This window comes from Leptodactylus fuscus, chromosome 10 (genome assembly GCF_031893055.1).
Source record: "Leptodactylus fuscus isolate aLepFus1 chromosome 10, aLepFus1.hap2, whole genome shotgun sequence".
NCBI lineage: Eukaryota > Metazoa > Chordata > Amphibia > Anura > Leptodactylidae > Leptodactylus > Leptodactylus fuscus.
In genome coordinates this window covers 24,776,476-24,789,092 of record NC_134274.1, presented here as the reverse complement: position 1 = coordinate 24,789,092, position 12,617 = coordinate 24,776,476, and the positions used below count along the sequence as shown (strand labels likewise).

General features: G+C 43.9%; 1 protein-coding gene across 4 annotated transcripts in view; it reads left to right on the top strand.

Annotated features, from left to right (window-relative positions):
• TACC2 (transforming acidic coiled-coil containing protein 2) overlaps window positions 1–12,617 on the top strand; it is a 101,513-nt gene that overhangs the window by 1,427 nt on the left and 87,469 nt on the right. For all 4 annotated transcript variants that reach the window (XM_075257471.1, XM_075257470.1, XM_075257468.1 and 1 more), the window contains exon 2: window positions 12,226–12,386. The gene's annotated coding sequence lies outside the window, so the exon portion shown is untranslated. The remainder of the gene's footprint in view (window positions 1–12,225; window positions 12,387–12,617) is intronic.

Here is a 12,617-nt window from a genome sequence, read left to right as displayed (position 1 = left end):
ATGACATGCAAGTTTTTACTGGGGCAGGAAGAAATCTTTTCTAGCAGGAAACATCTATCTGTCTGTCTGTCTGTCTGTCTGTCCAGCCATTTATCTATCTACATAACAAAGTACACCTTCCGTTTTGAGCTTTTTGATGAGTAATTATGGTGTGTAGGTATGATGATGGTGGTGGACATTGACCGTCTTTACTAGTGCTCTGTATTTACAAGGCATGAGATTCAGCTGAAAAGCCTACAGGAGACTTTGGGTTGGTTCACATCTGCTTTTGTATTCCATCCGGGGAGAGTTCGCATGGAGACCCCCCCGAACGGAATACGCAATTACAAGCACTGTGCTGTAAAAACACACGGCCCTCATAGACTATAATGGGGTCCGTGTGATGGCCGCCCGCTGCCCACACGAATCATGCGGACAGGGAACTACTTTCCTGTCCGTACAATCCCTGTGGAGATGTGGCGGCAAGCACTCGGACCCCATTATAGTCTATGGGGTCTGTGTGCTTTTACTGCATCAGCGCTTGCACTTGTGTTTGGTATTCCGTTCGGGGGTGGGGGTTCCCCTGCAGACTCCCCCATATGGAATCCGAACGCTGATGTGAACGAGGGCTTAGGCTGAAGCCCCACGTTGCGGAAACACAGCTTTTTTTGTTGCAGATTTTGCTGCATTTTTTTTTTTTTTTTCAGCCAATACCAAGAATGGCTACAAAAGGAATGGGGAATGTGTAGGAAGTTCTTATACTTCTCACTTCTGCTCAATCCACTCCTGGCTTTGTCTCAAAAAACCGCAGCAAAATATGTAACAAAAAAAGCTGCGTTTCCGCAACGTGGGGCCTTAGCCTTAAAGGGGTTTTCCAATTTCAGACCAATATGGGGAGACAAATGCCATTGTTTCTATCATGAAAAGTCGTTCAATTTTCCAATGTACTTTCTGTATCAATTCCTCATGGTTTCTAGATCTCTGCTTGCTGTTATTCTTTGTTTACTTCCAGTGGATAAAAATCAGTCTATGATCATGTGATATATAATCCATGGTCATGTGATGAACACACAGATGCACAATTCGTCACAGCAAAATAATTAGACACCTGCTTGGTAATGAGCTGTGCACCTATGTGACCATCACATGACCATGGGCCATATATCACATGACCATGCACCTTATATCACATGACCATGGACCATATATCACATGACCATGGGCCATATATCACATGACCATGGACCTTATATCACATGACCATGGACCATATATCACATGACCATGGACCTTATATCGCATGACCATGGACCTTATATCATATGACCTTGGACCTTATATCACATGACCATGGGCCATATATCACATGACCATGAACTCATTTTAACCCACAGGAAGTAAGAAGAATGAATGACAGCAAGCAGAGGTCTAGAAACCTGTGAGAAATTCATACAGAAAGTATATTGGAAAATTATCTGAATTTTCAGTATACAAACAACATTTGTCTCTTAGTATTGGTTTGAGACTGGACAACCCAACAATAGCGACCAGCTATCCACAGCTATATAGTAATGATTTCTCTGGATAGGATTCACATTATACAGTGAGGGATGGCGGTCTCCTTTCCCAGTGTGTAGTAGTCATTATTCTGCTGGTAAGATAACATGTACCTCTCTATGTATCATAACAATATAGACAGGATTTCTAAACAGATGACTCCCCTTAAATATACAGTACTTGTAACGTGATGATTTGTAGCCTGTAAATAGATGACTGCACCATGGAGATCTGCTCCAGATTCTTCACATAAGACAACTGTCTGTGGAGCGCATTATGTAAGCGCTCTATCAGCTCATATTCCAATGACAATCGCCTCCATTGAACAGTAGACAACTATGTGGTGCAGGCAAAGGCAAGTGATACCTGCATAGTAGTGCAATAGACCTTCACGTGCCCTACGGGCTGGGCGCTCCTGGAAGGCACTGCAGACTACGAGTAAATAACCATCTGGAACGTTGGGTAACTAACAATATATCCTTTGTTGTCTGGATTTATTGTATAATTCACATAAAGGGTATACCTGGAAACATCCTAGCGGTTTCTCAGTATGATATGTAAGTTATTATAATAGTTAATGCCGTGAACTTGACATTGAAAACCGAGTTCTTCAAGAATCCAAATTGTGCAAGATTCCTTGATGTGCAGGAACAGGATCTACTTTTCTTGTGACTTCCCCTTTTCCTGTGTTTTTGTTTAGGTTGTTGGTATTGGGGGGCTTCAGTGTGCGTGAGTTGTCCAATGGAAGACCGGATAAGCTAGTACAAGGTATATACCTCTATAACTGGCAGTACAAGAGCACTAGGGAAATTCAGATTTGCAGGACGCTTATAGTCACTGAATATGGATGGTGGTCAACCCAGTAACTGTGATAGTGAGAAGAGACAGGTTGCAGAGAGTCACCCCGTGAAACATCAAGGGGGTCTTCTTCATTGTCCAGCGATGACGCGGAGTTGTAAGGCTGGCTCCTCTGTCAGTGAAGTGTTATCGTACCGAAAATAACGACACCGATATCTCTGCAACCGGGGAAGATACTGTCACAGTGCGCTGAAATCACTGATATATAACATGGACAATGTTAAAGGGATTCTACCATTAAAAAACTTTTTTCTGTGGATAACACGTCGGAATAGCCTTTAGAAAGGCTATTCGTCTCCTACCTTTAGATGGGATCTCCGCCACACCGTTCCTTAGTAATACCGTTTTTTACCGGTATGTAAATTAGTTCTCTGGCAGCGATGGAGGCGGGCCCCAGCACTGAAAATGCAATGAGGGCGTTCTCACCGCTGCCCAAGAACAGGATCCTGCGCCGCCTCTGTCTTCTGCTGGATCCTCCCCTTCTTTCTTCAGCAGCGTCACCTCTGTCGGCTCTTACACGAGTAGAGCCGACTGCGCATGCGCGGCCATAGTTCCGAGGCCACAATTGCGAGCATGCGCAGTCGGCTCTACTAGTGTAAGAGCCGACAGAGGTGACGCTGCTGAAGAAAGAAGGGGAGGATCCAGCAGAAGACAGAGGCGGCGCAGGATCCTGTTCTCGGGCAGCGGTGGGGACGCCCTCATCGCATTTTCAGTGCTGGGGCCCGCCCCCATCGCTGCTAGAGAACTAATTTACATACCGATAAAAAACGGTATTACTAAGGAACGGCGTGGCGGAGATCCCATCTAAAGGTAAGAGACGAATAGCCTTTCTAAAGGCTATTCCGACGTGTTATCCACAGAAAAAAGTTTTTTAATGGTAGAATCCCTTTAAAGGACATGGAAGGTTCTCTTCAATATACAAAGATATTCTAGGTTGATACATGTAGAACCACTATAAAGATCTATAGGATTTGCGTACAGTAATCTCTGCCTGCCATTAGCAGCAGTATTGGCGCACAATAAAGCCTGACATCATCGCACCGGTCAGGACTTTGTGTCTGAAGTGCCTATTGTTTTTCAGTTTTGGCACTCATATTTGGCTCTCTGTCCATGTGGTCGGGTGAGGATTAGCTGTGGTGATCGTGTTACTCCTCTGTCGCTTAACTGGACGCTGATATATTTAGCTTAGAAAGACTCACATATTGTATTTAGCAGGACCTTAAACAATTACCTGGAAACCACAAACTATAAACTCTGGAGCGTTGGGCACTCGCTTTATTTCTGGTGCCAGTGTATGGAAGGTTTACTTTCTAATGAGATAGAATTGCCTGTTGTCCTCAGTTTCTAACCTAGTCCTGGATAGGATTTCCATGCAGATAAAATGTATATAGCAATACATATACAGCAATACCTGCAACCAGAGCGTGCATCATGAATCATGGGGTGGACACCCCCGAATTCACTGTGTGGGGAACTGGTCCACCATTATCTCCACTTGATTCCTCTGGCTAGCTTTCCAGGGCTCATTGGATTTCCACTCCCAAATGTGCAAGGCTACATGCACGCAACTGTAGTGGCTATTAAAGCGGCACATAATGGTCCGCAGTTCACAAAAAACACACCAACACCTGTATGTCAGCCACAATCACAGATCTGCAAAAAGACTTATATGATCCGCTAAGTTTATATTTGTGAGTCTGTCCACCAATACAGATAAGTGGTCCAGAAAAGTGACTGAATGTTGAAAAGGTATCCTAAGGCCATTGTAACTTGAGGGACCTCAGTACCGTGTCTGCGTTTATCATGAACTGCTGTGCTTTAAGGTAAGACGTGAGTAAAGTAATGGGACTTTTAGTATGGTGAGCTATGGTGCACTGATGGTTAGACACCTGTTCAGTAGCAAAGTGCATATTGATGTTATTCTACAAGCCATCAACTTGAGACACTCCTTAAGATAATCCACAGTAAATTGTAGCCTTCACACTAATAGTGCTTCTGAGCAATTTGTGAGTCAGACATTACACAAGTGACAAGATGATCCTGCGTGTAAGATGTCTTATGTCAGTCAGTGTTGCGTATGAGCAATAGTATTTACCAGCGCTATAGTTGCCTCCTTCCAATTTATTCTACTTTTGCATATTTGTCACATTTGTCCTCAAACTATTTTTAATATAAAACACAGAAAAGCACTAAGGCTGGGTTCACATCTGTGTTGGAGTCCCTGTTGGAGACTCTGTCAAAAATCTTTGAAAAAAAAAGTCCTGCACGAGGAACTGTCAGAACAATAGAAACCTGACAGACCCCATCCGCCTTCCATTGTTTGGGCCTCCTGATGGACCTGAGCAACGGTGAGCCAATGATATTGTAAACCTAGCGTAAGGGTGCTGCTAAACTGTGTGCCAATTGGATAAAGTATAATTAACTGATGGGTAGTGGTCTGAACGATCCAAAGAATGGGGAGAACCAGAGACAGCCAAGTGCTATACATCAGTAGGGACTTAAAGGGATTCTACCATTGAAATGAATTTTTTTGGCGATGACACGTCGGAATAGCCTTTCTACTTTACCTTTAGACGTGGTCTCCGCTGCGCCGTTCCTTAGAAATACCGTTTTTTACCGGTATGCACATTAGTTCTCTTGCAGCAATGGGGGAGGGCCCCAGCGCTGAAAATGCGATGGGGCGTCCCCACTGCTGCTTGAAAACCGGCTCCAGCGACGCCTCTATCTTCGGCTGGATCCTCCCCTTCCTTTGCGTCACCTCCGACGCCTGCGCAGTTGCCTCTGCCAGTGAGAGTCATGCAAGTGCACTGGCTCTCTATTCACAAGGAAGAGGCATGGGGCCTTTTGTTCCCCCATACTCCTCAAACGCTGTAGGTGCCAGTGGTCAAACCCACAAGGATCTGACGCTTATCCCCAACCTGTAGATAGTGGATAAATGTCCTTAAGGGCACAATCTCTTTAAAGAAGCAGTGCAATAAGTCCTTGATCACATTGTTTGGTCTTTAGCTTATAGTACTTCATTGATATACTGTGTAGCAGGTTTTAGAAAGAAGTCTTTCTAGGAAAATTCCAATGAACTGCTTCTAGTACATGTAGTGTACACCCTTAACTAGGTATTCTGTTGACAAGTATATAATCCTATAACTAGGATAGAGGATAATTTTCTGATCGGTGGTGATCTGACCACTGGGACCCCAACCAATCATGAGAGCTGGGGTGTTTTGCTCAGCTGACAGTACAAAGCTATGTTAGAGTACAGTCAGGGTGGAGTTCCTCACAGCCCAGCAATGAGGCAAGGCTGTAAGCTCCGCCCTTCTGACAGTGGGGAGATATCGGTGACGAAATTAATGGCACCCATATCTCCAGCACCCGGGTACATACTGGGAAAGCTGACAGTGTCTGAAATTCAGGGCACTGCCAGCTTTCTGGCAGTATATAATACCCCACATTGATGAGGACAAGAAAGGTCCTCTTTAAACTGAATCTTCACTTAGTATTATCAAATTTTTTGTCCAAACTACTGGTTAATTCTTAATATTAATATGTCTTTATAGAAGTTTTTGATACAGTGCTCCAAATTCTCTGCTGACTTGAAGATAACATGCCGCCATTAGTCACCACTAGAGGGAACCTGGGAGCTTAGTGCATACTTTTCTATTATATAATGAAATGTGAACAGGATGCATAAGCTCCTAAACCCTCTGCCCCAGGTAACGTTACCTTATAAATCGCTGCCTATCCTGAAGATCTGGATTTCTGTAGAAATAAATAAGCACAGAATTTGTAAACTATTTTGGTAAAAAAGAAGATAAGTCTTGTTTTACTCTGTAAGAGGGGAAGATTTGCCTTTCTTCTGACCAGAATTTTCTTGCATTCTCTTGAAATTGATGTTGCGCTTTGTAAACGTAAACCACCCCCGCATTCTCAAATGGTACAGGCCAAAACTACAAAATTATAGTTGACATCAGTCATATGTCATGCCATATGTATTGGGCAGTATTAAGATCTATCGGGCATGTTAGATTTTAAAGGTTTACTCCAGGACTGTGATAGTGATGACCTATCCTTAGTGAGGGTCTGACATCTGGCACCCTTGCTATTAAAGGGGTATTCCCACCTCACATACTCAGCAGTCTTCACTCTTGTAAAATCTTCTTTCTTCCTGGTTTCTTGCATCATTTGGTGGGCGGGGTTTCACAGGCAACCTGCCGTTTAGCTCCGCCCCCATATTCACGTGTAGCTCCGCCCACCCACATTGGACTATGAAGTACAGGCAGCAGCAACTCCATTCTGTGTTACATACAGAGACTGCCTGTCTCTGCCATAATGAACACAATTGAGTTAGCTAGCCTGATAACTGGGAGAACAGAAGAAATGAAAGCAGCTCCTCTCCTCTATCTGAGTGCAGGACCTAGGTCACATGGTGTAGACACAGGATTAGCTAGATACACAGGCTGGCTCCCTGCACTTAGCCCCTCCTCCCTCCCCCCTGAGAGCAGCAGATACATCATTTGACTCAGGAGCAGCTAGGTCAGGGCTGTGGTCACAAAAAATTGAATAAAGTAAGATAGTGGACAAACAAAGCAGTTTTGCTGAAGCAGTGTATTCAGGAAAAGTCTTACAACCACATTAACCAGCAGTATAGATAGGATCCTTGTGATGGGACAAGCTGTTATTTCAGGCGAGCACCGCTTCCTCTTCACAGATCTGTCACATCATGTTTATCTGTCACATGAATGGGACTGAGTTGCAATACCAAGTATGGCCACTATACAATGTATTGGACTGAGCTTGGTAAGCATTAAAGCTTAAGACAGCTGATTGTGAGGGTGCTGGGTTGTCAGACCCCCCAATCTGATGTTGATCACTATCCTAAGAATAGATTGCAAGTCCTGGAAAATCCCTTTAACCTACCCGATCATTTGGTGTCTGGTAGGATCTTTACTCTTCCCTTTGTGAAGTGGTCAGGAAGAATATCTGCCAAGCAAGTATTTGGCCCCCAGCTACTGAAGGTGTACGGGCAGCTACTGAAGGTGTACGGGCAGCTTCAGGGTTCACATTGGATTCCTGTTAAATTGGAATGTACATGAATGTGGATGTTACCATGTCAGCAAATTCCTGACTTAAAATGAAAATTCCTAGGAAGTAAATTTAACATCATTGACATTTCTATTCTTATATTGTGTCACCTTTCCCATAACACTCCCCCTTCTTCTGTGTTGCTATTAGAGGTAGATTTGGGTTGTCCTCATATTTTCACCCTTGTTCCAACTCTCTTAGGGACATGAGACATTTCGCCATGTGACATTTCTGACGTAGGTATAGAAGCAGCTGGAATCTCACTTACTGGAACTTGGTTGGTAGATACAGGGATACAACTTACACCCTGACTCATACTGGCTATGAAGTGACTGATGATGTGAGTGCTATCATCCAACATGGACTATAGATGTTGATATTTAACCTAGCTATTAAAGGAGATGTTCAGGATTATAATTTTCAATTTATGAAGCAGGGGAGGGTTAGAAAAAAAAAATGCATTTATTCTACCTGCACCCCCTCCATTACTGCTCAGAGTTGGCAGTGTCTCAGACCAGCGCAGAAATGAAGGGGTGGATGCAGATAAATATAAAGGCATGCAATAAAATGTATAATCCCTGACAATCCCCTTAAAAGAGGTCAAGAGGAAAGTTTTCCATACACATTAATATTGTCAGCTCCTGGTGATTATGGTGTGACCAACTGACTGTATAATAAGTATTGTTGTGTCCCAACCTTCCCTGATGGCAGTTGGGTTTCAACACTATTATCCCACTATTTTCAGGGAAAAAAGGTCTCTTCCAGAGCATTTAGAAAGCAGATCACTTCCTCTTCCTCATTCAGAAGACACACATGACTGATTGAAACAAGCATGGATGTGTTTGAGGGAGTTGTGGAATAGTTGTTCAGCTGACAAATATCTGACATCGGTGGTGTTGCTGTTGCTACCCATGTTGTTTTATTGTTAGTACAGTAGTAATACTTGCACAAGTGTTTCCTCCTCCCCCTCCTTTTGCCTGTCTCCTGCCCTTTTTTTTCCTACTATTTTAATTAGAATTAATTATAAAAGTGGTTGCCAACAATTCTGATATGATGTGTATGTTTTATTTTGTTAGTTTTTTGCAACAACAACAAAAAAAATTTAAAGAAAAATAGCAAAACACTTAAGGGGTGACCTGGTCAGTGAGTACTTGACTAGATCTACGTCAATCAGCTTTTCTTTTCTTTTCTTTTTTTTTTTTGCTGTTTGTTAGAGATGAGCGAACGGCATTCGATCAAATTGGTATTCGATCAAATATCAGGCTGCTCGAGATATTCGATTCCAATCGAATACCACGCAGCAAAGGCACTAAAATTCTTATCCCCTCCCACCTTCCCTGGCGCTTTTTTTACACCAATAACTGTGCAGGGGAGGTGGGACAGGAACTACGACAACAGAGGCATGGAAAAAAAATTGGAAAAAGTAATTGGCGGCTAATTCAGGTGACCTCCAATTTATACGAATGGTGGATTTCAGATTCGGTTCATATGAGGCTGTGAACTATGTGACTGTGAGACAGGGATAGATGTACTGGCAGGGTTAGCTAGGGATTACCTTTATTTAGGTAGGAATGTTACTCAAACAGATCTTTGGGGCTCTATCTCGTGGCAGCCCATTATATGCTAGTCGGGATCCCTGTCAGCTTGTGTTATGCGGGAGCTGACTTTTTCTCATAGTAATGCATTGACCAGCGTTGATTGGCCGAATGTCATACAGTGTACAGCATTCGGCCAATCAATGCTGGTTCTGCCGGAGGAGGCGGAGTCTAAGATCGGTCCACAGTCTCCATTGTGGTCCGATCTCAGGTATAGCAGAGTTGACCTGAGATGCAGCAGAGCTGGCCGTGCGCTGAACCAGCGTTGATTGGCCAGATGCTGTCCTCTGTATGGCATTTGGCCAATCAACGCTGGTCAATGCATTCCTATGGGAAAAAGTCGGCTCCCGCATTATTAGTGGCATAATACAGGGACTTGGGCATGTTAGATGCCCCCAGACATACTTCCCCTGCTGTCCCAGTTGCATTCCAGGGTGTTGGCATCATTTCCTGGGGTGTCATAGTGGACTTGGTGACTCTCTTGAGTCGAAGAGTGGGATCCCCTGAAACGAAGCATTTTTCCCTATAGACTATAATGGGGTTTGATAGTCGTTCGAATAGTCAAATATTGAGGGGCTATTCGAAACCAATATCGAATATTTCACTGTTCGCTCATCTCTACTGTTTGTATGTATATTGGGTAACCAAAAAAAATTAACAAAGACAGATTTTCAGATTAGAACAGGCGAATCACTGTTTATTAGATAACAAAAAAAACAACAACCCATAACTAACAAGTTGAGATTTTTCAGATTAGTACAGGCTGTGTCAGTGTTTATTGGATAACCAAAAAACCCAAACCTTAACAAATGGAGATTTTTCAGTTTAGCACAGACTGCATTGTTGTTTATTGATGCAAAAAGAAAAAAAAACCTTAACAAATGTGAATTTTTCAGATTAGCAGGCTGTGTTACACTGTTTATTGGGTAGGCAAAAAACCCCTTATGAAACAGAGATTTAGCAAATTAGCACAGGCGGAATGAGTGTTTGTATTACACAAAAAGATAATCTCTTGCCCCCCAAAAAGTCGTAAGAAAAGATATTTCACTTACAGGATATCCACTGAAGATGGCAGCCTCCGACTGTACTGTTGGTGGTTGTTGACATTCCCTTTGTAGTTTTAGAAAGAAAAAACATTGGGGGAATTTACTCTGTCTGCCAGTCTTAACTAAGTCTGTGGCTGGCGTGAAATGCGCCTAAATTATTTAGAGGCTCCAGCCTGTCAATAATTCAGCCACATATTCCTTTGCTCCAGGGTTGGCACCTATGCCAGTTAGGATTTGGCGTAGATTTCAGGTATAGTTCAGTTATAGTAAATTTGCCATTCCAAGTAGTCCCCACCCTGGCCCACATTGGTCTCTGCCCTGTTCCTCCCACTTTCATAAAAACGGAGAGAGGGGAGCACATAAGGGCTCGTTCACATCTGCGCCCGTACTCCGTTCTGCAGGTTTCCGTTTCCTGTACAAAACGGGCAGGAGACGGAAATCTGATGGCATGTTTCAAGCCTATTCATTTGAATGGGCTTGAAAAGTCTCCAGCTGTGTCCGCCGGTGAGCATTTTATGCGCTCCGTGGCGAAACCGTTTTTTTAAACCGGACACAGAGTCAGACATGCAGTACTCTGTGTCCGGTTTAAATAGGACCTTTCATGGTTTGGGGCACAGGTAGTTCTATATACTGCTGGAAAGCCAACAGTGCGTTGAGTTCAGCGCACTATCAGCTTTCCCGATCTGTGCCCCAGTCAGAAAGGCGTTCCTGACAGTCAGTCAGGTACGTCCTTCTTCCCAGCAGTGCCTATCGCGCTGTACAGTGTGAGCGGGGAGGAACGCCCCCTCCCTCTGCTCACAGTGCTCGTCCATAGACGGGTATTATCAGGAGAGGGAGGGGGCGTTCCTCCCCGCTCACACTGTACAGCGCGATAGGCGCTGCTGTGGAGAAGGACGGTCCTGACAGATTGTCAGGAACGCCCTTCTGACTGTAAAGAGCTATGGTACTGGGACTGATAGCGCTTTACCTGGGGCACAGATCGGGAAAGCCGACAGTGTGCTGAATTCAGCGTACTATCAGCTTTCCAGCAGTATATAGAACTGCCTGTGCCCAAATTGGTGAAAGGTCCTCTTTAAGAGGTCCGCCAGAATTTCGCCCTGTTTTCACCGATTTCATACTGAAACCAGTCAAGAGAAAAGTGCTTTTTGCAGGATTTTTTCTCTCTACTGAATTTAGGCAGATTCAGCGGCGGAGTATCCCACAGAGAATCCATCTTGTCAAGAATTCTGTTTTTCTGTTACATTATAGGAAGAGATCTATTATATGACGGAAGCAAACCGATCCTGATGACGCCGTTGGTTATATTCAAGATAAGTGTTTGCTGTCAGTGAATGAGGACACTTATTTTTTACATTCAGGGGCTGCAAATCTGCACATACTAAGGCTGGGTAACATCTGTGTCAGAGTCTCATGCTGGACGAAAAAGACGACTGAAAAAAGAATGGACACCTGATGGATCCCATGATAGTCAATAGGGTCCGCCATGCTCCGTGTCCGCTGTTTTAGTGGTCCGTTTGTCCATTGTTCTGGTTCTCCGACAGACTAGAACAATGAACATCCCTATGCTAGTGTTAACCTGGTGCAGGGGTAGGCAACCTTCAGCACACCAGCTGTTGGAAAACTACAACTCCCAGCATGCTGTTCTTGGAACCTGGCAGTGAGTGGAGCATGTTGGGAGTTGTAGTTCCACAGCAGCTGGAGGGCCGAAGGTTGCTGACCCCTGACCTAGGATAATTCTGCATCAGCTGAGACCGTATTTCAGCAGAGAGCAGGACTAGATATATACAGGATTGCAGCCTCTAAATGCAAATAAGAGTGTTCTCATTCACTAATCTCTTATTAGAAAGTTCTATAACTTTTTATTGTCATATACAAGGTGATTAAGCTTTATTTACATACATCTAGAAAAGCCCTTTAAGTGCCTTCTAAAGTGAAATCTGAACACAGTCCTGGCTCTGCAGCTGTATAGGTGACAGATGATCCTGGATTAATTGAGTCGCTTACTTCCTAGATTTCGTGCTAGGGGCGGGTGCTGGTAGTGTGTGTTTAGCAGGTTTGGTGTTATGACGGGCGGCTCCCAGATAATCGTTTTATTTTACCTATTTGTGCAGGAGGAAGAAAAAAACAACATTAATTCTGCATGTGCAGTCAAGAAGCGTATGCCATAGGACGGAGCTGAAGACACAGAACACGGGACGTGGATTCTCAAGTCAGTGAAGACTTTAACAATCTTACTACAAGAGACTGCAAACTGGACTATATGACAACTACTGTAAGTGTATGGGGATTCAGGTTTGGGATGGGGTGCACGGTGAAATACTGGCTTCAGGGACTTTGTCTAATTCTACCTATTAGCTGCTTTCTTATAACAACAGCACCACAGCTGTCTATAGGTTGCGTATGGTATTACAGCTTGACTATTCCCTATAGTGGAGCTGAGCTGCAATACCAGACACAACCCGTATATAGGTGGGGTGCTGTTTCTAGAAGAAAGTAGCTATAG